The sequence below is a fragment of the Phalangium opilio genome, unplaced genomic scaffold, assembly GCF_054372755.1.
Source record: "Phalangium opilio isolate 3A_F unplaced genomic scaffold, DU_Popi_V2 ptg000229l_1, whole genome shotgun sequence".
Lineage (NCBI taxonomy): Eukaryota > Metazoa > Arthropoda > Arachnida > Opiliones > Phalangiidae > Phalangium > Phalangium opilio.
In genome coordinates, this window is record NW_028324220.1 from 402,456 (window position 1) to 428,723 (window position 26,268).

At 37.9% G+C, this 26,268-nt stretch overlaps 1 long non-coding RNA gene and 1 pseudogene across 1 annotated transcript; one reads left to right on the forward strand and one right to left on the reverse strand.

Annotated features, from left to right (window-relative positions):
* The first annotated feature begins 2,352 nt into the window (after positions 1–2,352).
* Positions 2,353–3,105, forward strand: LOC149614023 (uncharacterized; annotated as a pseudogene).
* An 18,742-nt stretch (positions 3,106–21,847) lies between these two features.
* On the reverse strand, positions 21,848–22,637 carry LOC149614024 (uncharacterized). Its single transcript, XR_016376223.1, has 3 exons — positions 22,327–22,637; positions 22,129–22,240; positions 21,848–22,031 (listed from the first exon to the last, which is right to left on the reverse strand). It is a non-coding gene; the product is annotated as an uncharacterized LOC149614024 (long non-coding RNA).
* Between the last annotated feature and the right edge of the window lie 3,631 nt (positions 22,638–26,268).

Here is a 26,268-nt window from a genome sequence, read left to right on the forward strand (position 1 = left end):
TGTTATCTATACCCCGAAAATTAGTAGAAACTTAATCGCTATTAGATTACTGGATATAGCTGGATACAAAGGAGTTTTCCAGAACCAACGCTTTATCGCTTACAAACCAGATGGGACAGAAGCGTTTACTGCGGCATTGCATGGATTACATTACACATTGCACCCAAAGATTTTACAAGATGGTCCACCACAGAGCGAATCATATACCGTAGAAAAACAGGAACTAAATGGGAATGAGCTATGGCACAGCAGATTGGGACATATCGGGGAACAAGATATTGTATACATGTCCAAACACGAGATGTTACGTGGGTTGCCACCAATAAGTGGTACAATGCAGACCTGTAAATCATGTAGACTAGTCAAGAGCACACAACAACCGCATAAACCCATCGGAGCAATTCGAAGCCAACGACCGTTGGAACTGGTTCACTCGGATGTGTGGGGACCAGCTCCCGTGGAATCCCCAGCGGGGGCACGATATTATGTCACATTTATAGACGACTATAGCCGTTACATATGGCTTTTCACAATTCCCACAAAAGACCAGGTCTTAACATGTTTCAAAGCGTACCGCACATATGCTGAAAGACAAGTAGGTTTTATAGTCAAACGTCTTTGTACCGACAATGGAGGAGAATACAGTTCGAAGGCCTTTCAGGATTATTGTGACAACTCGGGCATCCAACATGAATATACGAATGCCTACTCACCTCCGATGAACGGTGTGGCGGAACGTGTAAATAGAACACTCATGGATGCCACATTGACTATCTTAGAAGAAGGAAAATTACCATTGCGATTCTGGGCAGAAATAGTACATACCGCCGTCTACCTGAAGAACAGATCAAAGCATAAGAGCCTCCAAAACCACGTACCAAGTGAGCTCTGGACTGGACATATTCCTAGCGCGAGACATTTACGACGCATTGGATGTCTTGCATTTGTTCACACGCCGAAACCCAAACGAAAAAACAAGTTGGATAATAGAGCCAAGATGGGTGTACTGCTTGGATATTCGTACAAAACAAGAGGATATAGAGTATGGTTTCCATCAGAACAGAAAGTGATTGAATCACGACATGTCCAATTTGACGAGTATTAATTGGGAATGGATCATTTTGATAAGAGCATAGAAACTATTATGCCCTGTCGGTGGTATCAGGAGGAAAATAGCAGCAGTAAAGGAAAAGGGGCTAATGAGCAAGATGAAACATTGGATAAGTCCATACAAGACGAAGAATCAGCTACATCAACAGAGACTGAACAAGAGAACACGGAACAGTCCATGTCAGAGGAAAGCAGTCCTAGGAGTAGTAGTTCCGAAGACGATCAACCTAGACTACCAAAGGGATGGCAGAAAGTAGTTGGGGAATGGAAGAGAGGGGCAAGGAAGGGACAACCGGACGTTTATTACCGTGATCCAGAAGGTGAGCGAATAAGGTCGAGAAACGCATTACAAGAGTACATGAGACAAACGCACCAACAGTTCGACCTCGAAGCATTTGACTTTTCGGCGTTCGCGATACCATATGAGGCACATTTTATGGAAATGGCGGTCCCGCAATCGTATGATGAAGCCTTACACTCACCTGATAAAGACAAATGGGTAGATGCTATGGATGAGGAAGTCGCAATGCTTAGAGAGAGAAATGTCATTGAAACCGTTCCGGTACCAAAGGGAAAAGTCATCGGGTGTCGCTGGGTATATGCCATTAAGAATAATGAAGGAAAGCAAAAACGATACAGAGCCCGACTGGTAGCGCAGGGTTTCAATCAAAGACCAGGCACAGATTATGAGGAATCCTTCTCTCCTGTGGTGAATTTCACAATAATCCGACTATTCATCCTCCTATTCGTTGTGTATATGGGCTGGTCACATGCACACTTCGACGTCAAAAATGCTTATTTGTATGGTACATTAGAACAACCTGTGTATATGAAACACATTCCAGGTTATCATACCGGATCTAAGAGTACATGTGTAAAAATCATAAAGGCCCTTTATGGATTACCCCAGAGCGGAAGACAATGGTATCTGGAGTTGGATAAAATGTTTCGACGGCTAGGTTTTAACAAAATCTTGGGAACAAATTGTATTTACTATATACCAGACGAAGCACTTATCCTTGTATACGTTGATGACTTGGTCGTTCTAGCCAAATCCGAAGTTGAAATAGAAGCAGTTTACAACACCATATCAAATGTGTATGACATCAAGAACTTAGGACCCATTACTAAACTACTAGGGGTGGAATTTGAATGGTCACAAAAGGGCGTGAAAATTCATCAAAGCACGTATAGGAGTTACAACGCGTTTATAAGTTGACGGACGAACCTGTGGGTCTACCAATGGCACCTGGCATTGGACTAACACGAGCCGATTGCCCTACTACTGAAGCAGAGAAAGCAAGATTGAAGGACTACCCTTATCAATCACTTATTGGAGCGTTGCTTTTTATTGCCCAGAAAACACGACCTGACATCTTGTATGCGGTTATTACTCTTTCACAGTTTAATTCAAACCCGGGTATCAGCCACTGGAAACGTTTATGTTGTTTGACCCAATATGTGATATCGACTGCACATTTTGGTCTGCACTACAGACAAGAACCAGTCAACAAAACACTGAATATATTCTCCGATAGCGATTGGGGAGCTGATAGAGATACTCGCCGCTCAACATGCGGGTATATTTGTTGCATAGGGACATCTCCCATCTCTTGGCGCTCGTTTAAGCAGAAGTCTATTGCACTATCGACCATGGAAGCGGAGTACATAGCCATGTCAGAAGCCGTTAAAGAAGTACTATGGTTGATGCCCATTATAGAAGATCTCAAAGTACAATTTCGTGCAACAGATGACAGTACGCCCAGACTCTATTGTGATAACCAATCCGCTATTCATTTCGCGAAGAACGTCGTCGAGAACCAAAGGTCTAAACACATAGACTTACGATATCACTTTATAGGTGATATAATTGAACAGAAAATATTTAGAGTATCATATGTAAATACGAAAGAGAAGGTAGCAGATATTCTAACGAAAGCCCTACACAAGCAAACATTCACAACGTTACTTACAAAACTGGGTCTAAAGGGATAACATCATAATACTTAAGCAAAACCGACTAAACTTTAATAGTACTAATTTAATTTTGTATAAAAAATTTTATTAACGATAATTGTATAATGTGATAAGAAAAATGGCAAAGAGGGAGAGTATGTTATAAAGTCTTTTACCATTTTTGTATATTGAGAACTGAACTGAACTGAACTATATCAATAGATACTGTCGGCTGCTAATAACTATGGATATAAAGTTAGTCTAGACTTGTTTTCTGTCGAGAGTGGATCATGAAGTAATATTTATAATAATTAACTTATTAAACTATAAATTAACTTGCAAGCAACAACCTGTTTATTTATTACCTATTATATCAAAAATTTGGCATACAAGTAGGACTTAGCATACAAAGAAAGGAAAAAGTCCCAAAAGCGGGAATTTTCCCCTGTTAGCCCCTGAAATGGGGGTTTTATAATTTATATCCCCTCGTAATAGGACATTATAATTTAATTTTTTCGTCTTTTAATATTAATATTTTTTACTAATATGATTCTTTCGTATTATTGCAAAATTTATGTTTTTTACATGATGTTTTAGTAATTAAATTTTTTACTCATTTCCTTTTCATTTCGTCTGAAATGGTTCTAAGCGTGTTTTGATTCATTTAGTTTTTCTTAAATGTATTCTGTTGATTAAAAGTGTTACTTGCCACAATCTATTCTGTTGATTAAAAGTGTTACTTGCCACAATCTATTCTGTTGATTAAAAGTGTTACTTGCCACAATCTATTCTGTTGATTAAAAGTGTTACTTGCCACAATATTGTGTTCTTCGAATAGAAATACAGTTAACAATTATCACAGCCTGAGAAAAAAAAGAAAGTTGAATGCAGAAAAGTTGAAAAAGGCAAAGTCAAGTAAAACTCTTGGAAAGAACAAATAAAAATCTAAAAGTACAAATGTTTATTTCACTTCATAATCCTACTTCTATAAATCTACAAGAACATGCACGTACAAAAAGGAGTGAAATCTCACCAAAACATCTCTGTAAAAATATGCCAAGTTGTTTGGCCGTAAAAAGAAGTGAGATCTAAAATACGGTCAAGTTATTATCTCCAGGTGAACCAACATTTTATTCGACTTAAAACTTCTCAAGAATGTTTTTCTGACTTGGCCATTAGCATTCCAAACTTGCATCCTTCTTCTTTGCACCCGTGAAGGTTAATAACGGAAATTACAAGTTTAACCACAAAGGCTTATCAAGAATATTTAACCAATTTGATTTAATATTTTAATTTCGATCCATATCTGGAATTAAACGAATCCTTGATATGCAAATGGCCAAGTCAGAAAAACATTCTTGAGAAGTTTTAAGTCGAATAAAATGTTGGTTCACCTGGAGATAATAACTTGACCGTATTTTAGATCTCACTTCTTTTTACGGCCAAACAACTTGGCATATTTTTACAGAGATGTTTTTGGTGATTTTGATTACACGGCCCATAATTTTGATAACTATAGTACGTATGAGGTTAATGCTTCGGTCTAATGATATGATGTCTTGTTGATTTCTCCTAACGGTAAAAAAACATTACTTTTAGAGACTTGTCCGTTTAATATTCCGGAATGCCCCAATTAAAGAAAGGACAAAATAAAGTCCAATGTATCTAAGAAACAGATGAAAGGGGATAAATTCTTTTGTTATGAACCAAGTTCGACCCCCTCCTCCCCTTAATGCCATACAACATACACCTGGGTGGCCAAAAAAGGAATTTTGTAAACTATAGAGTCATTTCACTTCCGAAATCAGGAGAGAAAGGTTGGTGACAAGGCTAAAAAGAAATCATGTGTTTCCTCCGATGCACGTCTTTTTTTGGTAAAAATGTCCTTTAAAATGTGTGCTAAATAGAAAAAATATGAAACAGTCTAACCATATTCGTGTATACTTTACTCGGAAATGTTAAGATCGGCAAGTTTTTTAGCATGATAAGTAATATTCCGGTATATATCATTCATCTGACCACATCTCTTTCGGTATAGCCGAAAAATTTCATGAAAACCTCAAAAATTTGGGTATGTCCTCATGCCACGTACGGGTCACCTACAATGCCCTCATTGTGATGGGACTTTAAAAGACGTGCCTGACTGCGGCCAATTGCATCGTCACATTGTTTGTATTTTAGTCAATATTCATGTGTACTTTAGTGTTATTCGTATGAAATTCAGTATTCATTTCTAATAAGCCACTTGTGGATGGTAAAATTGGTGTTTTTTAGGCAGTTCATGTGTATTTTAGCCAGTATTTAGCTATAACCTTTGCATGTATTTTATATAAATCCCTTGTAGTTTAGTATTATTCGTATAAAATTCAGTATTCGTTTCTAATAAGCCACTAGTGCAGGGTAAAATTGGTGTTTTTTAGGTAGTATTATATAAATGCCACTATTTTAATCAATATTCATGTGTATTTTAGTAGTAGTCAGCTATAACTTTTGCATGTATTTTATATAAATCACGTGTAATTTGTTATAATTTGTATGAAATCCAGCATTTTATCCGCGCACGGTTATCACGCGTCATGGTAAAATTAACATAAAAATAACATAGAATAACTTAGCATAAGACTATATTTTTCAACATTTACCAAGAATAAACCTAGCAAAATCCTATGTTTCAAGATCTAATACAGCATAAGACTACCAGGATCTACCATAGAGTAGGCCTTGCATAAGCTTATCCTTCAGGATCTACCATACAATAACCTAGCCTAAGCCTACCTTTCAAGATCTAATACAGCATAAGCTTACCAGGATCTTCCATAGAATAAGCCCAAAATAGCATAAGCATATCTTTTAGGATGTACCATAGAATAAGCCTAAAATAGCATAAGCCTATCCCTACAGGAATCAGCCACGTGACGTCATAAAAAACCCACCAACAGGAGGCGCAACAATCGACCAATGAGATAGAATATATATATAAACCTAGAGTCACAACGTGGGATCTCGAGATCGACGATTCGCGATACACTTTTTGTCGAGCATGAATCTTTATCAAATACGGGTGGCGCCACCTATTAATCACTTGAAGAACTTTTTTATTACCGTCTGCTGTCAAAATAGTTTTTTAAACGTGTTAAATAAAATAAGCAAGTTAAATAATAAAAACTCTAGTCCTTTTTAATCTAATAAAAGATGAAATAAAAATCATAACGATGTTTCTGATTGAAAATAAGCGAGTAAAAGTTGTAATTAGTTCCACTAGAGGCTCACAGGTGGCGCTGTCATGTTTTGATAAACTTGCTTGATTAAAACAATGTGTATCGCGGTAAGCCGATTTGAATTGGAACTCTATCTATCTCATTGCAATCGACCACATGAACTGCCAAGAACGCTAAAAGTCTCCGCCCAAAAAATCCACCAGGTGGCGCAACAATTCAAAATAACCGCCAACATCGTCACTTAACTAAATTCAAAACTCTGGGAAATAGACTGATGAAAAAAATAGCCTGCAAGTTTTTTTCCCTCAGTAGTACTGGATTTTGGAATTGAGTCAGTTCTGTTCGGTTCATATTATTGTCGATTCTACTGGAAATCCTTGAACTTCGAAGATTTTTTTTTCATTATTTTTAGTTGTCGTCTGCTAGGAGTCCTTGTTGTTATCAACAACGTAGTTATGGCTTAGCACCTTTCTAATTGATAGTCAAGTTGTTAATGATTAGTTTCAAAATAGAGGCTAAGCTTCGGACACGCCGGCCTCCAGCTCTACACGACTAACGAGTTTAATATAATACTACGAGAAGAGTGGTGACAAATCAGCTTTATCCATAAAAATTAAAACCTTATTTCCCTGCCTGATCGTTAAACGTTGAAAAACATCTGGCAACACGTGGTTTTTGACGGTCAACTAGTCACAGCGTTATTAGTATAAAACGCTCTACTAAGTTGCCCACATATTCCAACCATTCATGAAGGACCACACTTTTGAGCCACTCGAGATGGTGTGTATTGCGGTAAAAACAACTAGTTGGCGAATATTTTTATCGGTCTATTGCACGCATAGTCCGCCATAAACGAAAGACGTGACATCATTTGAGACTGCGCAGTACGAATTTACTTTCGTCATGGCGAAAATTCGCCTCAGAAAAGAGCCATCTAACGGCTACTAAGCGCATATTCAAAATGTCACATAAAAATGCTTCTGTTGCACATTTTAAGGTATTGTATTAGAGATGGTAGTGACCTAATAGATAACGATCAATGTTAAATATAACCATCAGGGGTTTAATTCGGAAAATGCGAAGACGAATTTAATTTTTTTCATCGTGACATTTTTCGACGCCCCTTTCGGTCTTACATCTCGAGTTTAATGTTCATTTAACTTCATTAACGTATTTATCTAATTAATTATAAATAATTATTAATTTCTTGTCGGTTCGATATTATTTCTACACTACAGCTCAATAAAAAACAACAAAGTCTACCAATTTGAAAACAGAGAAACCTGCGTGTACCAACTTGAAAACAGAGAAACCAGTGAAAATCAACTTGAAGACGGTGAAATTAGTGATGATGAACAACGGGATTCGGTTCAATGGGACATACGGTCTAATGGGATTCGGCCAAATGGGCCTGGGTGCAGCAGTAAAGGCACGTGGTAAAAAAGGAGAAATTTTGCACGCTTTTTAGCCACATCGTAGTATACGATGAGGCTCTTAGTTTGACCTGAGCCGTAGTAGTAGTAGAAGAAGGAATACCTAGATTTACTACTTGAAATCATTAAAAGGCCATTTTATGGGCCTGGGTGTCTGACTGAAAGGGGAGTAGTTGTAGAAACAGTCACCGTTGACGTCATGCATAATTTATTTGATCTTGAAAACCACGTGACAGTGACGTATTTTGCGACTTACGCCGCGACTCCGGCGACCTACGCGCGGTGAACCCAAACGTAACCATGATACGTCGTCTGAACGAGTAGACCTAGGATTACGTTTCGAAAAAAAGGCGAAAATACTTGGAGACTTGCTTTCAGTTAAGAACTCGATATTACTATCCTCACAGATTGGAGAAACAATTTAATTCCTTCCACTCTTCACCAAAGTTATACAAAAATAAAACATCAGTATCCCCTATGTTAAAGGGGAGGTAACGTCCTCTTTTCTCGAAATTAATATAGCATTCGCTTTCAATACTGAATTTCGAACTACAATAACTTTTAAATCATTGACTTTAGTTACAGTTACAGAAATTTCCGCTACAAAAACGTCGTTAACGTCAAACTATTCCAAGTTCTCACACTTCCCGACCATTTCGGAGCCGAAACTGATGCAGACGACAGCTTAAAAGGTCATGATCTCGATCTGTCCCACAAACTCGCATAACCAACGAGACGCGAGGAAGGAGGAGCAGGCGGTTTAAAAGTTTTTGGCGCTTCCCCTCACAGTCAATCAGGTATTTGTGTGGAGTCTATGGCCTCTTAAAGATTCCAAGAAGTAAATCTATGTATTCCTGCAAATAACAATAGCGCTTTACTAGAATTATTTAATGGAGTATTTTCTAACGGAACTACTACTACACGAGACGCCCCTCTAGATGCTCTAAATTGGTCCAAATTATCATTTAGTATTGAAAGGAGCGAGTAATTACTTAAGAAATATTAAAAGTGGAACAACAATATAGCAACGGCTTTAACGGTCTGATACGAAACCTTTTGTCTCGTAAGAATAAGGGTGATGGAATAAATATACTGATAATATCACCTAAAAGTTTTATTTTAAAGATTTAGTTTGGACAAGACAGCGTTTTTTATTTTGCAAACGACATCTAGATGGCGTTTGCAAAAAAATTACTCCATACGGAAAATTTGACGAGGGAGAAGCCACTCTATAATAAAGTCTTTCTGAGGGTTTAAGATGGGAAGCGTATAACGCCGTTTAACGCGGAAATACACTCGTGATTACTTTTTACAGTTTTTATTTCAATATTAGAACGGATTAAAGGCATATCTCCCGAATTTACGGCATTAAAACCACCAAAAAGGTAATACCGGGGAAATACGCCAGTGCCTGATCCCTCGGGCGTCATGTTCGTTTCTAGTTGACGAGGGGAAAGCCGCTCCGTAATAAAGTCTTTCTGAGGGTGTACGATGGGAAGCGTATTACGCTATTTACCTGATCCCACGAATGCCGATCGCGACGTGCGGGTTAGTAACCTCGCATTTTAAGCTTATGATCATACTGATAATAAACTAGGGGGAGATTGGCGCGGCTCTAGAGACCGCGCGCGTTATCAGGGGTATCGTAAATTATGTACAGTCTGTTAGAAAAGTCTTTGCCCATTGATTTTTTTTCAGAAAATTTTGAATAATTCAAAAATCGTTGATCGCAGAGAATTGATATTTGACAATATGATAAATAATTTAGTTTTCCATGAAATGAGACCAAATTTGAAGTCGTAGGTCCAAGCACGTGCTAAAAAACACGAATTTTTCGAAAATCTGAAAATGTTCCACTTTTAAAATATTAGTTTTTGGAGAAAATAAATGTGATTTTCGTTATCAAGGGGGTAAATTTATATCCAGAAAGTGTCTTCAATTTTCTTGTATCTTTAATATTTCGCAAGATATTTCGATTTGTTTAAATTTATAAAATTGAGAATCCTCTAAGTTCCACAAAAAGTGAAAATGAAAACCGTTTACCCAGATATCTAGAACATCCCATATAGGATATTTCTACCTATCTTTTTGTTCATATGACGAATTAGTAAGTTCCAGCTAACTTGAACTTTTCATTATGTTTAAAGGGATACATAAATGTTCTGAATTTTAAGAATAACCAGAACGGTCGGTCTACTCAAGCCAAATATAACCCGTAAGGTGAAGGTTCCAAGTCGGTATTTTCTTAAGTAGCTGTGATCTTATATTTGAAAAGGTGGTTTGTTTATTAGTTTATTTAGTCTTTATGCACAGTCACGGTTAGTTACCCAATTTGACCACTAGCAATAGAGGATGACTTCACATGTGGATTAGCTGAGGCTGGGTCTACGAATGTCTAGTTATTCACTCTCTTAGGGACGTCCTATTATAGACCCGCAACATATTAGTTTTATGAATAAACCCTGGTTAAGCATTGTTAGTTTGAATTTGAGAGTTTTCAAACACCTGGTTTAAGTCAATTTTTACACCCGAACAACGCCGCGTAGCTAGACTAGTTTGAAATCCTTACACACCACACTAACTTATTCATAGAAAGAATGTTTAAATTTACGATTGCTTTGACGTTCAATTTCTGAATGTCTTGGGTCATGAGTGAAAACAGTATTTTCAAATGATCATTGGTATGAAATTTCGGGCTTTCTATTGCCAGGCCTATCGCAACATTGTTAGTACGACAGCAGTTACCACAAATACAAGTGGATTTTTAGTTCCGAATTTTAAATTTACTTCGAAACGATATACGGACTAAATACCCTCAAGACCGAATCCCTAGGTCATAATCCCCACTATTGAAAAAAAATAAAACACCCCTCCTTAGACAAAATCCCAGGTCGTTTTCCCCCATTCTCAAGGCAAAATCCCCCGGTCATTTTACCTCACCCTAGAAGAACGCAAACCCCCGCCCATTCTCAAGGCAAAATCCCCCGGTCATTTGCCCTTATCCTAGAAGAAAGTAAAGCCCCCCCCCCATTCTCAAGGCAAAATCCCCCGGTCATTTTCCCTCATCCTAGAAGAAAGTAAAGCCCCCCATTCTCAAGGCAAAATTCCCCGGTCATTTTCCCTCACCCTAGAAGAACGCAAACCCCCCGCCCATTCTCAAGGCAAAATCCCCCGGTCATTTGCCCTCATCCTAGAAGAAAGTAAAGCCCCCCATTCTCAAGGCAAAATCCCCGGTCATTTTCCCTCACCCTAGAAGAACGCAAACCCCCCCGCCCATTCTCAAGGCAAAATCCCCCGGTCATTTGGCCTCATCCTAGAAGAAAGTAAAGCCCCCACTCTCAAGGCAAAATCACCCGGTCATTTTCCCTCATCGTAGAAGAAAGTAAAGCCCCCCATTCTCAAGGAAAAATCCCCCGGTCATTTTCCCTCATCCTAGAAGAACGCAAAGCCCCCTCCATTCTCAAGGCAAAATCCCCCGGTCATTTTCCCTCATCCTAGAAGAAAGTAAAGCCCCCCATTCTCAAGGCAAAATCCCCCGGTCATTTTCCCTCATCATAGAAGAAAGTAAAGCCCTCCCCCCATTCTCAAGGCAAAATCCCCCGGTCATTTTCCCTCATCCTAGAAGAAAGTAAAGCCCCCCCCCCATTCTCAAGGCAAAATCTCCTGGTCATTTTCCCTCATCCTAGGAGAAAATAAAGTCCTCCCCATTCTCAAGGCAAAATCCCCCGGTCATTTTCCCGCTATCCTAGAAACACTTCACTTGGATAGACTATTGGATTTCTTACTTACGGTTTCAGTGTTACTTTTGCCAATTAATACTAAAAAAATTCCTTTTTATATAAAAATATATTATTATCATAAGTAATTATGTGTTGAACTCCTTAAGGTTTTGAAATATGTAGAGCGCCAATAAATTGATAGAAGAGTCAAACAAGATAGATACTGCGGCAGTTATGGTAAACGTCCTGCATGGTTCGTGCGCCAAAATTACCAAGATCTACTTAACATACTTTATAAATTTTTAGTTCAATAGCTCAACTCGGCTCGCATTTTGGCTTGATAAAAACACTGAAACTAATGAATATTTTTCACAATTTTTAAAAACTGCTGCTGACCAAAGGTTCTCAACCGGGTTCAAATCGGGGGACTTGGAAGGCCAGTTCAACGTCTGTATTCCTTCACCGTTCAAGAAGGCCGTTACGACCCTGGCAGTGTGCACTGGACAGTTGTCTTGCATGAAATGAAAACTGAAAACCAAAAATATTTATAAAACATCATGGTCATTCGGGGAAAACAGTAAGTTAATAATACTCTGCTGCATGTACCAATTCGTAAATTGCGGCTGCCAATGGAATCATGGCTTCCGGCAAAACGTTTATGTAAGCGCTACCGGTCAACCTGCCCTAGATATGGTGGAGGATTCCGACTTGATTGTTTTCCAAGTAACACCACTGAAGCGGCCACTCGTCTTAGTCTCTTCGATGTTCCGCTGTTGCGCTCTTTGGGAGCGCCACCTGGATACCCACACAGTTGGCGCGGAAGAAGAGCTCTGGAAGGTCTAAAATGGATATCTCAAAGTGAGCGTTTAAACGCTTATTGAACAACAACTACGATATATTTCTTTTTCGTTAGAAAAGAGAATATATTTCTCCAAAGTTTCTCTTGGCCAAGTCAACAACTCTCGACAAAACTCCATTCGCTCTCGTCTGTGCCTTGCCGTTAACATTGGTTTACATAAAGAGCGTCGTCGTCTCACAACATGTTTCTTGAGGTTTTGCCACAGGGTGGGAACCGACAGACTGCTACCGGTGATGTCTTCCCACATATGTCCAATATTTCGAAATGAAAGCTTCGGCCTGCGAAGAGCCTCTCTTTCCAGTCTTCGTCCCTGGACATCATTTAATACCGGTGGTCTACCTTCTCGTGGTAAATCCTTCACAACGAGTATTAACAGAATGATTATTGGCTATTTACAACGAAAATACTAATTGAACCACGATGAAATAAACCCACACAGACGAGAGCGAATGGAGCTTTGTCGAGAGTTGTTGACTTGGCCAAGAGAAACTTTGGAGAAATATATTCTCTTTTCTGACGAAAAAGTATTATATAGTAGTTGTTGTTCAATAAGCGTTTAAACGCTCACTTTGAGATATCCATTTTAGACCTTCCAGAGCTCTTCTTCCGAGCCAACTGTGTGGGTATCCAGGAGGCGCTCCCAAAGAGCACAACATCGGAACATCGAAGAGACTAAGACGAGTGGCCGCTTCAGTGGTGTTGCTTGGGAAGCAATAAAGCCGGAATCCTCCACCATATCCAGGGCAGGTCGACCGGTAACGCTTACATAAACGTTTTGCCGGAAGCCATAATTCCATTGGCAGCCGCAATTTACGAATTTGAACATGCAGCAGAGTATTATTAATTTACTGTTTTCGCCGAAGGACCATGAGGTTTTATAAATATTTTTGGTTTCAGTTTCCATTTCATGAAAGACAACTGTCCAGCGCACACTGCCAGGGTCGTAACGGTCTTCTTGAACGGTGAAGGAATACAGACGTTGAACTGGCCTTCCGAGTCCCCCGATTTGAACCCGGTTGAGAACCTTTGGTCAGCAGTAGTTCAACTCAGTTATTTAAAATTTTGAAAAATATTCATTAGCTTCAGTGTTTTTATCAAGCCAAAATACGAGCCGAGTTGAGCTATTGAACTAAAAATTTATAAAGTATGTTAAGGAGATCTTGGTAATTTCGGCACACGAACCATGCAGGACGTTTATTATAACTGCCGCTGTCTCTGTCTTGTTTGCCTCTTTTATAAATTTATTGGCGCTCAACATATTTCAAAACCTTAAGGAGTTCAACACATAATTACTTGTGATAATAAAATATTTTTTTCTAAAAAGGAATTTTTTTTAGTATTAATTGGCAAAAGTAACACTGCAACCGTAAGTAAGAAATCCAATAGTCTATCCAAGTGAGGTGTTTCTAGGATGACCGGGGGATTTTGCCTTGAGAATGGGGGCTTTACTTTCTTCTAGGATGAGGGAAAATGACCGGGGGATTTTGCCTTGAGAATGGGGGGAGTTACTTTATTCTTGGATGAGGGAAAATGACCGGAGGATTTTGCCTTGAGAATGGGGGCTTTACTTTCTTCTAGTATGAGGGAAAATGACGGGGGATTTTGCATTGAGAATGGAGGGGGGCTTTGCGTTCTTCTAGGATGAGGGAAAATGACCGGGGGATTTTGCCTTGAGAATGGGGGGCTTTACTTTCTTCTAGGATGAGGGCAAATGAGCGGGGGATTTTGCCTTGAGAATGGGGGGAGTTACTTTATTCTTGGATGAGAGAAAATGACCGGGGGATTTTGCCTTGAGAATGGGCGGGCTTTGCGTTCTTTTAGAATGAGGGAAAATGACCGGGCGATTTGAGAATGGGGGGTTTAGTTTCTTTTAGGAAGAGGGAAAATTACCGGGGGATTTTGACTTGAGAATGGGGGGCTTTACTTTCTTCTAGGATGAGGGCAAATGACCAGGGGATTTTGCCTTGAGAATGGGCGGGGGAGCGTTTGCGTTCTTCTAGGGTGAGGGAAAATGACCGGGGATTTTGCCTTGAGAATTAGGGGCTTTACTTTCTTCTAAGAAGAGGGAAAATGACCGGGAGATTTTACCTTGAGAATGGGGGGGCTTTGCGTTCTTCTAGGATGAGGGAAAATGACCGGGGATTTTGCCTTGAGAATGGGGGCTTTACTTTCTTTTAGGATGAGGGAAAATGACCGGGGGATTTTGCCTTGAGAATGGGGGGTTTAGTTTCTTCTAGGAAGAGGGAAAATGACCGGGGGATTTTGCCTTGAGTATGGGGGCTTTACTTTCTTCTACGATGAGGGAAAATGACCGGGGGATTTTGCCTTGAGAATGGGGGGTTTACTCTCTTCTAGGATAGGCGAAACGGACCAGAGGATTTTACCTTGAGAATGGGGGAAAACGACCTGGGATTTTGTTTAAGGAGGGGTGTTTTATTTTTTTTTTCAATAGCGTGGATTATGACCTGGGGATTCGGTCTTGAGGGTATTTAGTCCGTATACCGTTTCGAAGTAAATTTAAGACTCGGAACTGAAAATCCACTTGTATTTGTGGTAACTGCTGTCGGACTAACAATGTTACGATAGGCCTGGCAACAGAAAAGCCCGAAGTTTCATACCAATGATCATTTGAGATTACTGTTTTTACTCATGACCCATATAAGACATTCAGAAATTGAACGTCACAGCAATCGTAAATTTAAACATTATTTCTATGAATAAGTTAGTGTGGTGTGTAAGGATTTCAAACTAGTCTAGCTACGCGGCGTTGTTCGGGTGTAAAAATTGACTTAAACCAGGTGTTTGAAAACTCTCAAATTCAAACTAACAATGCTTAACCAGGGTTTATTCATAAAACTAATATGTTGCGGGTCTATAATAGGACGTCCCTAAGAGAGTGAATAACTAGACATTCGTAGACCCAGCCTCAGCTAATCCACATGTGAAGTTAAAGAGAGCGCGTTGAAAAATCCCCCTTTTCATTCCCTCCTTCCCGAGTTTATCACCAACGTTGAAAGCTTCCGCGCAGTCGCATCAGTAGTACTGGCGGTAGAGAGCGGATCTAAGTATCCCTCTCTCTGTGGCTTGCGCGCCAATATTGCGCAGAGCAGTAATCGCGTTACAGCTAGTGCCGAGAGGTGAGGAGAGTTTTCCCACGTGACCCTACATTTCGCGTAGCCGTCTGCCTATTCACCTCGCCGTTCCATTACCCTTCTTCTTCCATGCTAGGACGTTCCTAAGGGAGTGAATAACTAGACATTCGTAGACCCCAAGGTAAAGAAAATACTAAGGTAAAGAAAATACAAGGTAAAGAAAATACTAATATGCGTAGACCCAGCCTCAGCTAATCCACATGTGAAGTCATCCTCTATTGTTAGTGGTCAAATTGGGTAACTAACCGTGACTGTGCATAAAGACTAAATAAACTAAAATACAAACTAACTTTTCAAATATAAGATCACAGCTACTTATGAACCTTCACCTTATGGGTTATATTTGGCTTGAGTAGACCGACCGTTCTGATTATTCATGGTGAAGTCAAAATATCGTGAAGCTCGGTCATTAACAGCAGCTTAGACTACGAGATTTAATCCAAACAGGTAAACACTACTAAACAGGGCTGGGAATAAGCACAGGACACAGGACATTGTCCAATTAAATTTGAAAATGCCCAATATTTTTTTAAAAAAATTTAAGGTCACTTCACATTTTGACCGATAAATATTTCCGAAGTTGAGATAGCTTGACTATTAGGTTTCGACACTATTTTTGGACACTCCGGAGGACAGGGACCTATATATTTTCCAGTCAAAGGAGGGGTTACTGGGCACACGTTATATAATAATTTTACCTTATTTCAGGCACTGCTACTAATCCAATGGGAAAGTAGTCTTTACATTTAAAAAAAAAAAATTTGTGACATTTACAACGGCCAGGTGATATTGAAGTGAAAGACTAAATTCTTAAAATTAGAACATTTATGTATTCATTTAAACATAATGAAAAGTTAAAGTTAGCTGGAACTTACTAATTCGTCATATAAACAAAAAGATAGGTAGAAATACCCTATATGGGATGTTCTAGATATCTGGGTAAATGGTTTTCATTTTCACTTTTTGTGGAACTTAGAGGATTCTCAATTTTATAAATTTAAACAAATTGAAATATCTTGCGAAATATTAAAGATAAAAGGAAAATGAAGACTCTCAAAACATAAATTGACCCCTTTGATAACGAAAATCACATTTATTTTCTCCAAAAACTAATATTTAAAAAGTTGAACATTTTCAGATTTTCGAAAAATTCGCGTTTTTTAGCACGAGCTTGGACCTACGACTTCAAATTTGGTCTCATTTCATGGAGAACTAAAATATTTATCATATTGTCAAATATCAATTCTCTGTGATTAACTGTTTTTGAATTATTCAAAATTTTCGGAAAAAAAATCAACGGGCAAAGACTTTTCTAACAGACTGTACGTAGGGAACCTCGTATTTTTAGCTTAAGATGATACTGAGAATAAACGAAGGAGAGATCTCTATTCTAAACGCGCCAGATTTTATGGTAGACGGGGTGTCTTATATTACGTACGCGGGAACCTTGCGGACTGACGACGGCAATGCTATAAGCCTTTGCTTAACTGAATTTTCTACTTTGATTTAAATATTAATTTATCAAGCTAAGGATAATTTTTGTGATCTACTGTCTTGTGACACTTGAAGTTCCGATTTAATGTTATAAACAGATTCCCGATTAGTAAAATCAATTGTCGGTAAGTGTATACAAATGGCCAATTGATTTAAGTTCCTATATAGAAACTAGTTCAATAAAAACGAAAATTATCAAATCTTAACTAAATTTCCTACTTAGATTTAAATATCAATTTTCAAGGTAAGTATAATTTTTGTAAACACTGCGATTAATTGTATTATTTACTAAACATTGTGATTAATTTTTAGAGCTCGGCATTATCTATCTATTATCCACAAATTGGTGAATAACCAATTATTTATAAACAAAGTTGTGGATTATAATACGATTTAGCATATGAGTTATGTGGATAATTTTCGAGTATGGATGAAGATAAAATAACTTGGATAATGGATAGATAATGCTGGGCTCTAAACATTGTGATTAATGTAACATTAGTAAAAAAAATATTCAGGTAATATTTATATTAATTAAAAGACGTAGTAATTGTCTAGATTAGTAAATTCCATTATCGGTAAGTGTACTCATACAAATGGCCATTTGATTAAAGTTCCTTTATAGAAACTAGTTCAAAAGAAACGAAAATTATATTTATATTTCTCCTTTAATATCACAAAACGTTAACATTTCTATTTTGGAATAGAAAAACTTCGGGAATTATGCAAAGAAGCTGCCAATTTTGGTGTCAGAAAATAATAAAATTCATCATCTTTTGAAACTTAACCTGAGAAATTTAAATTAAAGAATAGCTTGATATCTTTTCCAGTGGGTAATTGTTTGATATTGATATTTTCGTTTCATTGATTTTAAATAAATTGGTATTGATTATTGACATCGGTTAATTTACGATATTGGCCAATTGATCATCACTAATAGTTTAAATAATTTCAACTAAACGGTTCAAAACCTTCGGGAAAAGCATAGTTTTGTAATGAATAAAATTCTAATTTTAAAGTAATAAATTAATTTATCGTAGGTAATTAATTTACTGCCTTAGTGTAATTTATGCTGAAATAAAATCATGTAATGATAGAGGAAGTGAGGTACATTTCTGTAAGTGTTTCGCGGGAGATTCAAATGTCGATTTGGGTTAAAGAAATAAGAGAATAATTTGACATGGTGAAATGTTTGGCGGGAGATTCAAATGTCGATTTGGAATTGGGTTTGAGAATAAGGTTTTAACTCTCTGTCCTTATGGAACCAACCCTAATGTTTACATTTGGATTTGGGTATTTAATCATTGAAATTTTTAGAGAATAGTGTACCTGTATACATTTCAAGTGTTCGGCTAATTTCCGCTCTCGCGAATTTCCAGGAGGCTCAAAGTATTTGACTTATTTCCGCCCCCTTTTCAACCTTGTCTTGATGTAAGCTATCAGGGTTCATACAAACCTGGAAAAATCAGGGAAATAAATAAATGACGAAAACCTCAGGGAAAACTCAGGGAAATTTAGAATTTTTAGTAAAATTCAGGGAAATCAGGGAACTTTGCGTCAAACACAGGCCGAGTAATTAACAAAATGTTCATGACTGAAATACCCTCCATGGGATTAACATTCCACTAATATTTGGAGGCTCATAACTCTGGTTCTACTAGAGATACGGGGATGTCCTTCGAGTATGTTATAGCCTTATTTGCCTAACATCCAACGATACTAAAAACTTGGGATTTTGTGAAACAGGGGCCGAATAATTAAGCAAAATGTTCGTGAACATTCCCTCCATAGGATTAACATAACACTAAACTTTGGAGGCTCATGACTCTGATTATATTAGAGATACGGGGATGCCCTTTATAATGTAAATGTCCTATTTACCCTTCTCCTTTGTTAACATTTGCTCCATAGGATACTCCATATACGGGAAAAATGTGGGAAACTCAGGGAAGTATATGGGGAAAAACCTGGAAATCTCAGGGAAATTTGTTTTCCAAAGTTGTATGAACCCTGCCTATTGTGTCGGTTTGTATTTAGCCGGGACGGAAATAATTAACTTTGAGACACTTATAGGGGTCACTGCGTCACTGGACCAATGCCCTATAAATTGATTGGGTGTGCAAAATTGTTCTTGTTGCTGGACCAGCTTGTTCGAGGTTGCCATCCATAAACCACTGTGAACTCTGACTCAGTATCTCCAAGCATTCCGAAACAGCAAATATGAGAATCCTAGCACTTCCGTTCTTAGACTCGTTGTCATAAACGAGAAAGGGCTTCGGATCTGCTTCGGGATGCCCTTTGTAGGTCCTCCAATCACCTTTAATTTTTAGTTCAGACATACCTTTTGGAATTGCAGGGTATTTTGATGTTCTGGTTCGCCGGATGGTTTTTTTCGTTGTCTCCTCTCATGGCAGAAAAGGCTTTAATGTTTCTGGTACTTTAGACACAGCTGAAGCGTACACCCTCAATGTTGACTGTGATGAATCAGCGCAATTCATTTTCAAAGCGTGTCGATATTTCAAAACCGCGCAACCGTTTATATTTGGTTCATGGCAATGAGATGTCGAGCTAACAATTGATTTAATTTCACTATCGGTCGTTAAACTATCACGAGAGCCCACTTTCCTACTGGTACATTCCCATTTTATACACTCACAACTAAGAATTTTCTGTTTAACATACGAAAATCCGCCTTTAAGGATCTTTTTCCCGCCTTTGTTGGTCACTATAATTTCCATGGTTTAATGAGCAAGTGCTAAAATATGCATTGTCTTTTATAGAAATCTTAAAAAAATATTAAAAAATATTAAACCTATAACTATAGGCAAGTCTCTAAAGGGAGGGAAATATCAATATTTTAAAAAGTAATGCAACTTCGGAAGAAAATAAATGTAAAAAATAATATTTTGGAAAAGGCGTACCTTTGTTACAATATTTCCAAAATATTACGAACCGAACCGAACCCAACTTGACCCAATTCATTTGAAGCTCAATTAAGCAATACATACCTAACCTAGCACTGTGGGGTTTTGAATAACCTACTCAATCCTAACCTAACCTGAACTAATTTTATTGGGGTTCAATTAAGCAAATCTACCTTAACCTAACCTGACGTAATACTATTAGAGTTCAAATAACCAAACCTACCCTTACCTAACACCATTGGGGTTAAAATAACTAAACCAAACGGATTAGACTGTAGGAAATAGAGTGTTCTTTTGATGGGGTGAATTCAAGTTTTAAGAAAAACGTGGTTGGTATATAAACCTAGAAGAACCATAATTATTTCATTCTGAGGTTCAATCTAGTGAGTTAAGTAATTGTTTTATTCTGTGCTTCAATCTAGTAAGACAAATAATAGTTTAAAACTATGTTTTCGTGTGGCGTATGTGCTAAACAATTAAGAGGAAAATATACGTTAACGAGACATACTCGTGAACAGCATGATGGGGTGAAAAATACCTGTGATACGTCCGGGGTATGTTTAGAGCGTGTAGGAAATCTGAGACGTCATTCTCGTATACACTATGCAGAACTGAAGGAATCATCGGGCGAAACGCCCACCTCCACCGAGGATGCTTTTTCCGAAGGTACCGAGGAGATGTTAGCCCTAGGCGATGCGGTTCTTAGTCCTCGATATACCCCTAAAGACTGTCAATCTGACTTCGAACTTTTTATCACGCCACTTATCCTTAGTTTTATTAAGTATTTGAGTGAACAGTTACTAAAAAGAAAAGGGACAAAGTGGAATATTTTAATTCGAGTTCGCTATACTAAAGTTCTGAACAACGGTGACGATGTTGAACACATTCCGTACATCCGAAGTAAAATGAAAACGACTCTACTAGCAGACCAGTTTCAGAATCAGATGGACGAATGTGTACAACAAATTACGCATCAAATGCATGAATTTCAGGAATTAGGAAGTAATTGGGTTATCGACCGTATTTTGAATCTCCAAGTGAATGTTATAAAGTATTTACCCCTAGTCGGTGGATCCTATATAAGAACCCCGATAGAATTCGTGATACAAATAGCGTGCTGAATATAAAGTCTGACGACGTAATGTGTTTTAAGTGGGCATGCTTAGCCCACCTTCATCCGGTCGATCAAAACGCGAATCAAGTTTCAAAGTATATACAGTACGAGAATGAACTAAACTGCTCGGACATTAGTTTTCCCTTTACACTCAATTCTCACCACTTAAAGAAATTTGAGGTGAAAAACAAACTCTCGATTAACGTGTATGCCTGGGAGAAGGAAGTTTTTCCTGTATATTAGCGATGAGAGGGTGATCGACGAAAGGAATATCGAACTTCTGCTTTTATCTGACGGTGGAAAAAAAAAACATTGCCTCATCCGAAGTTTCAGTAGACTTTTGTCCCACTTCACGTCTCACTGTGGTCGCATTCATGTGTGTAGACGATGTCTTCACAGATTTTCGGCGTTAATCGCGAAACGAAATCACACAGAACACGTTAAAAATTACTCAATCCAAAGAATTGAAATGCCTCACAAAAATCCCGTCCTATCTTTTGACAAGTTTGAATGGATGCAAAAGGTAAATATTTTCTAATTTTAAAATATTTCCCTTATCTTAGTTGGTATCATTTATAGTGTCAATTCATAATTTACGCCGATTTTGAGAGCATTATAAATCGATATCAAACTTGTTTAAACAACGAGAATATCTCTTCTACCACGAACTTTCGGAACACGTCGCCTGTGGATTCAGCTGCGTTAAGATAGACCCGGATGGTGCGTCACTAAATTCTTATCTTTTAAAACTTCCCTTTCTAACAATAATCTTTAGGAAAACCTACACTGTTAGAAAAATGAGTCCAATGACTGTCCAAATTTGCACAATGTAATCCAAATTTGTATGGCAAGTGATGTAAGGGTCCAAAAATGGTAGCTTTAATCCAAAAATGGATGCTTTCGATTCTAGGTGCTAAAACTATCCAAATTTGCACAAATAGTCCAAATTTGGATGGGAAGTGATGTAAGGGTCCAAAAATGGTAGCTTTAATCCAAAAATGCATGCCTTCGATTCTTGGTGCGAAACCCATCCTTATCTGAACATAAACACCCTAGACTCGAACAAAGAGGGGTTAAGGTATATAAATGGGTTAAGGTAAAAAGGGGGGAGCGAAATGATACTTGAGGATCACCTACATAAATATTTACCTATTTCTCATCAATCATTTCTCTTTATTGATAAGCAATTGCAGAAGTTAACGTAAAACACTGACACGTTAGATACAAAGCCTCTCCCCAGAGAGGTAAAAATCCACTCCCCCTACAATATTTCAGAAAGACACGCTTAAAACATCTTTTGGTCATTTACCTCAAAACGACTTCTTTGGTCCGTTTTTATTTACTAACGATATCAATACTCGTCACACATTAACTTTGGAAAGAGCTTCATGGTACTGTACAGTCTTTATTACTCGCTTTAAATAAACTGTGAAATATATCCAGTGTATTGACTTCACACCCAATCTTCCTTACTCGTCCTATATAAACTTTGACTACGGATTTTTTGGTTAAGATAGGTTTTTCTCAAATATTTTATTAAAATTATTTGATATTATTTATTTTTATCGAGAGTTACTTATCATACTTTTAGTTGTATCGTTTTAAGAGAGGTTTTCCCTATTATCATTTGAACCTAGCTAATATTGACGTTTGACTCCTAGAATATACTTCTTTCACGAGTGTCTAAAAGACCACAAAATGGTGTAGTTAGATTGGGGATGACTGAAAAGAGAATAGTGGTCAGTGTACCTGCGATTGTACAGTTTTCCAATATTCCATAATTCCGTTAACTGTGAATTTTGAACACTTGAACTGTGAAATTGAGAACACTTTTGTTCAGATTAGGAATCTGCTAAAGCAATCTCTTGGGGTGTAACAACAGACAGACAGGCACACACGAAGACAGATGGATGCGTCGAGAACAGAACCTCTCCATAGCATACATCACTTGGTGAAGTAAAGAATCTAGCATCCATATTGGCTTCATATGAGCCCAATATCTTTCGACATTTGTTCAGTGTTATTTAGGTATTACACCAATATGGGCTCGATATTTGTTCAATATGGGTTCAATATTAGTCCAATATGGGCTCGATATTAGTCCAATATGGGCTCGATATTAGTCCAATATGGGCTCGATATTAGCCCAATATAAGCTCAATATTAGTCCAATATGAGCTCGATATTAGCCCAATATGAGCTCTATATTAGTCCAATATGAGCTTGATATCGTTTAGAAATTTGTCCAATCTTGTCTTGAATTTAGTCCAATATTGGCTTGATATTAGTCCAATATTGGCTTGATATTAGTCCAATATTGGCTTGATATTAGTCCAATATTGGCTTGATATTAGTCCAATATTGGCTTGATATTAGTCCAATATTGGCTTGATATTAGTCCATTATTGGGAGGATACTAGTACATTTTTGCCCACTTGCGTAAAAATTGGATAACATCCTGTCCATTTCTGGGTAATTGTTGATCCCTTAATAGATGATTCTGGATCCAATTTTGGATGAGACTCCAAATCTGGCTTATCATTTGACCGTCCCTTTTTGGACACAAATTACGTTATCCAAAAATAGACGAAAAACTGTGCTGCCTCAGAGTCAGCCGTTTGGATCCATTTACATCCAATTTTGGACAACATTTTTTAACAGTGTAGTGCGCCCGTAATGTATCGAGGGTTGGACGCCGTCCAAATGTTTATCGAGAGTCTGATGATGGAGGTGGAAACCATAACCGATGTTCTCAAACAGAATATTCCAATGAATCTAACCCCAAGCGTATTGGGCGTTAGTAAGAGTGCCACCCACTGCTACATTTGCATGTAAATTCTCACTTTTGAGGACTACGGTGTGAATGATCATTGCCATCTGACAATGTGCCTCGATTTCTATCGATTGGACCCTGCTCACTCGTATAACGGACCTGGCTTGGCTTGGCTTGGCAGGCTGCGCTGCTGATGACGGATGTAAAGTTGGATTTGCTCTTAGACCAGGATATGCATCTATTCGTTGGTAATCTATTTGAATATGTTTTCATTTATGATATTTACAAATTTCCACGTTAAGAAAGGGGTATACGTGGTGGTATGAGTCTAATTTCTCACCATTTTGCCGAGGCTAATAACAAGGATTTGCCGAACTGCGATCCATCCAAGCCTAGTAACTACATCGTATATCTCGACCTAAATAATTTATACGGTAATTTATGGATTATTAATAAGCTAAAATGTTCTTATAATCCTATTTTCATTGTTTACAATAACTTCAATTAAATTGATGAGGAAAGTGATATTTTAGCTCATAGCAAGACGCCCGATCTTCTGTCTTATACGGAGAAGAACATTCTGAACACGCCAGACGATTCACCCCACGGGTTCATTCTCGAGATGGATTTGGAATACCCCAAGGAAGTACACCGTTCCCATAATTGCTATCCGTTAGCACCAGAGACGAGGAAAATAACCACCAATGAGTTTTCCCCCATACTATAAATCATTGATGGAAAAGAATGGACTCCCCCTGAAAGACACTCTACCTAAACTCGTAGCTAGTCTGGATAACAAATCAACTACGTCACACACTATATGAATCTAAAATATTACCTTTCGAAGGGTCTAAAATTAACCAGGGTACATAAAATATTATGGTTTAACCAAGGCCCTTGGTTAAGCCCTTACTTAGATTTCAACACCGAGAAACGGAAAAACGCTATTATTTCATTCCAGCGCGACTATTTTAAACTGATGAACAATAGGTAACCTATAGGCTAATCAATATTCATTATCTTTGTTATTAATTTGACGTCTCAGCGTTTTCGATAAGACCATGGAAAATCTCCGGAATCGAATAAATTTCCACCTCGTACAAATCGAGGAAAGAGCGGTTGAAAAGGCATCATCACCGTCCTTCCAAAAATTCATTATGTATCATGATGAATTGGTCGGAATCCAGATGGTTAAGAAAACTTTAACCCTGAATCGACCCATCTAAACTGGCTTCTGAATATTAGATCTTTCCAAATTATTTCTATATCGATTTCACAACGATTTTATTAGAGAAATACGGAGATAAGGCCATTCTTCAATTTACTGATACTGGTTTGTTTATTTATCTTAAACCTACCCTTCTACCCCCACTTACTTTATCTTCAATTCATAGATAGCTTAATGTACGATATAAAGTCCTTAGGCGTGTACGTTGACTTTAAGGAGCACGCAGATCGGTTTCATTTTTCTGGTTATCGGAAATCCCACCCTCTTTTCAGCGATGTGAATAAGAAGGTCCTGGGTAAGATGAAAGATGAGATGGATGGTGTGAAAATAAAGGGTAATATTATTTCCGAAAACAAATATTGTCTTAATCATGTTAACACCTCTGCCTTTATTAGAATTTGTAGGGCTGAGACCTAAGCTTTATTCTAATCTATCTGTAAACGGTAAAAAGAAAACTGCAAAGGGAATCTGTCGCCGCGTCGTCAAACAATCAATTAATCATGCTGATTTTCGGAAATGTTTATTTGATGAAGAAGAAACGACGTGCAGTATGAAAAGGATTATGAGTTCTAAACACTATCTTCATACCGTTCACCAAACCAAAAAGGCGGTATGCGTTTGTGATAACAAAAAATATATCCTCCCAGGAGGAGTGCGCACCCTGGCAAATGGGCATTTTTTTATCAAAAAATTTAACAAAAAATGTAAAGATTTAAATACTAAACTGTGATAATCTTGAAATTAGAATTTTTTAGAATTTTATTGAAATTTTTTTATACATGAATTCTTTTATTGAAAATAAACTTTATTTTGAAAAATTTTTTAAATATGTTCATACTCCTTTTCAGTCTTATTATATGATCATTGAAGCGCTTTGCGATCTTCAGATCATTTTGTCGCTGACACCGGGAAAACCTTTTCGTACTTTTCTCCGAACTTCTATGTATAATATACATAGCGCTGTATTGTACACAAACTTTACTGTCTAGACTTTGTAGCTGTCTCCTCCCACATGACCATTTCATAAACTGTTCCAATAAAAATATTCTTACACTGGGTATAAAATATGGTGGCAAGCCGATGCTATCGAAATAGTAACCGACACGTAGGGCGTTTATATAGATTGAAACCCAGTGCGACCCCCTTCTATTGTGTTGGTCAAAGTTTATGATGAGAGACATGGGATATTGGGAAACCTTACGAGGTAGCCTATCCGAAGCAAAAACGCCCAAAAAACTCGGGGTTTTTGATAGGGAGTAATTTAAATCTACTGTGTTTGTTGCTGACA